The following is a 3,441-nucleotide window of genomic DNA, read 5'->3' on the forward strand; positions in this document are numbered from 1 at the left end:
ATAAAACTTGTGTAGTCAATACCCTACGCAAGGTGGAGAAGATATTAGACTCAATTCGGTCAACTTCTTCTTTCATTTACCATGAGGGCCGAGTTGGAGTTCAACTTTCCCTCAAGTCAAGGTCACCGACGCCATTGATCAAAAGAATTTCGTGGAAAATTGGGAATCTTGTGGCCATCCGTCACCTTGATAAATCAGAAAGTCATTTGCATTCCCACATTAATAAGACGAAGAAAAAGCATTTGCAATTTCTTCGATATTGACGCCCGTGGTGCAGACTCTCCCAGAAGCTTCAGGAACCGCAGAAGCTTTCAAATACCTGAAGAACCTGGAATGCCTTTACGTTGACGCCTTTGATACCAAAGGGTTACATACAGCTAAAAAGAGTTGCCTGGCGACATGGAAACTGAAAAGAAATTGTATTTGGAAATAAGGAAACTACATTTAACATATGAGGATTATGAATGCCAAGAGGATTAAAATTTTGTCGGTATGAGGTAAGACACGTAATAAAATTGGTGCGGGACAGGATGAGAGAAAAGTCGATTATTTCTTAAAGCCTTTAAAAAAGGTGGAAAAAAGACAAAACCTTGTAACAAAGTACCTAAATATGAGTGCTTGAAGAGAAAAAGAAAAATCATAAAGACCAAATTATTTCATTTATTTTTTTCTTTCATAAAGGAAGCTCTGTACCTCTATTCCTTTTAACATTTCCATTATTGTCTACAACCTAAACTTGTTTAAAGAGAACGTTCAAATTCTTTTTATGTTGCTTTTAAATTTGTATTTATGGGTTCATCATTAGTGTTATGAACAAATATGAATATATGCATACTTATTTTTTTTTCGTTTTTGATACCTAAAATACACAAGTAATTCAATTTCAGATCCAAATTTCAACTGTATAAAATTGTCTGCCACAAGTCAAGAAAAAAATATTTAAAGATAAGAGGTTAGTCACTACGGTTCTAAAAATAAACTATCTATCTATCTTGTTTATTTTGTTGTTGCATACATAATAAGAACGGTCAGAAACATTGCCCGTAATAACATCGTACTTGTATAAAAAAAAAAATTCACTGAAATATTATTTGGATAAATGTATTACATTACTTTGATTTTTTTCTCATAAAAAATGTGTCAACAACGAAAAATTCTTTGACATGGTTATATCTTTCATTATTTTCACTCCGGCAGAAGACGGTCGATTTTACATAAATAATTGAATTAAAAAAGAAAAGAAAAGAAAAGAAAAAAAAAATCACTCGATCATGACCACTTCACGCCTGATTCCGCCATTTCGGCCATTAAATCCTCCTCTGTGTTGAAGACATTAATCTTGTTATTTTCCTGGACAAGTTTTCATCATTAAGATCCCCTTCTGAGGACCCTGAGGCTCACAGTGTGGTGGCCGCCAATTTTGCCGACCGAAGCCCAGCTCAGCAATTCTGAGGACTTAAATTTGCTTAATCTCCTTTCAACCTCTCCTAAGCTCTTTGATCATTTCACGATACCTGTAACCCCTTTGATGAACGAAGAGACACCACGGAAGTGGCAACTCAAATAAGGAACTTCGTGGTACTCCGTGTGACACACACTACCAAAAGGAGCGACGCGGAGATGAGTAAAGTTATCGTCTGGAGGTAGAAGGAAAGAAAGGTTGCTTGGCACGGGAGTGGTTTCGTTTCTCCTGACTTTGCTACAAACTCTTTGATCAATTCAGGACGTGTTTAATCTCTGGGGTTTTGCGGAAAGCTTCGAACTCAAGCCTTTCGGGTTCAGAATTTTTTTCTTTTATCGACGTTCCAACTACCCATTCCACTGCTATTGAGTGCGCGTGCGCAGACAGAGAAGATGGTGGAAACGCACTACAAGAAGAACAAACAAACAAACAAACAAACAAACAAACAAACAAACAAACAAACAAACAAACAAGCAAGCAAACAAACAAACAAACAAACAAACAAACAAACAAACAAACAAACAAACAAACAAACAAACAAACAAACAAACAAACAAACAAGCAAACAAGCAAACAAGCAAACAAGCAAACACGCAAACAAGCAACAAACAAACAAACAAACAAACAACAAACAACAAACAACAAACAAACAAACAAACAAACAAACAAACAACAAAAAACAACAAACAACAAACAACAACAAATAACAAACAAACAACAAACAACAAACAAACAAACAAACAAACAAACAAACAACAAACAACAAACAACAAACAAACAAACAAACAAACAAGCAAGCAAGCAAACAAACAAACAAACAAACAAACAAACAACAAACAAGCAAACAAACAAACAACAAACAAGCAAACAAGCAAACAAACAAACAACAAACAAACAAAAAGGAGCACATGTTTCTGTTTGAATTCATCACACAACATATATATACAAACTTGACGCACATACACACACACACACACACACACACACACACACACACACACACACACACACACACACACACACACACACACACACACACACACACACACACACACACACACACACACACACACACACACAACCATCCAATCACACAGTGAACATATACTGTACACTGGTTAATTTAGTAGTGAATGAGTGTTAGTACATTGCAGTCCTGCTGGTGAATGCAGCTATGTGTGCACAATATACGCAAACACACACATCCATATATTTGTCTGTGTACATGTGACGTGTGTACGAACACTCGTGTTTCTTGTTATCTGAATATATTTTGTATCATATAAATACTTTTGACTCCTTTAAAGGTATACAGTGATTCACTATTTTGTTTTGTTCATATTGAGGACTTTTTGTTCTATTTTGAACTCTTATCTTTCCGTGATTTATTCCTTTTTGTGATTATATTATATGTTTAATATGTTTTTTTTTTTAATGTCTGCAAGTTTAATGATTCCGAGTTTCGCGAGCCATTTTTCTTCGGTTCTGCTTGCATCTTTATACATAGAATTTTGCTCTCACAGTAACATTTATGTGTTATGTATTAACTTGTTGATAAATTAAAAGACTCTCTCATCTTCAGTTATGAATTATATAGAGACCAGGCGAAATGGTAGGAAGTAATGAACTAGAATATAATTTCTGCATGTCTTTTTTTCGTCAGCTATCTTTCTTTCTTTTTCTCTCTGTCTCGCTCTCCCCTCTCCCTCTCCCTCTCTCTCTCTCTCTCTCTCTCTCTCTCTCTCTCTCTCTCTCTCTCTCTCTCTCTCTCTCTCTCTCTCTCTCTCTCTCTCTCTCTCTCTCTCTCTCTCTCTCTCTCTCTCTCTCTCTCTCTCTCTCTCTCTCTCTCTCTCTCTCTCTCTCTCTCTCTCTCTCTCTCTCTCTCTCTCTCTCTCTCTCTTCCTCTCTCTCTCTCTCTCTCTATGTCTCTCTTTCTGTCTCTCAATCTTCCTCTCTTTAGAATCTAGTATTTTTGCGCG

Source organism: Oratosquilla oratoria, chromosome 23, assembly GCF_046742065.1.
Source record: "Oratosquilla oratoria isolate Oo_2021 chromosome 23, ASM4674206v1, whole genome shotgun sequence".
Taxonomy (NCBI): domain Eukaryota; kingdom Metazoa; phylum Arthropoda; class Malacostraca; order Stomatopoda; family Squillidae; genus Oratosquilla; species Oratosquilla oratoria.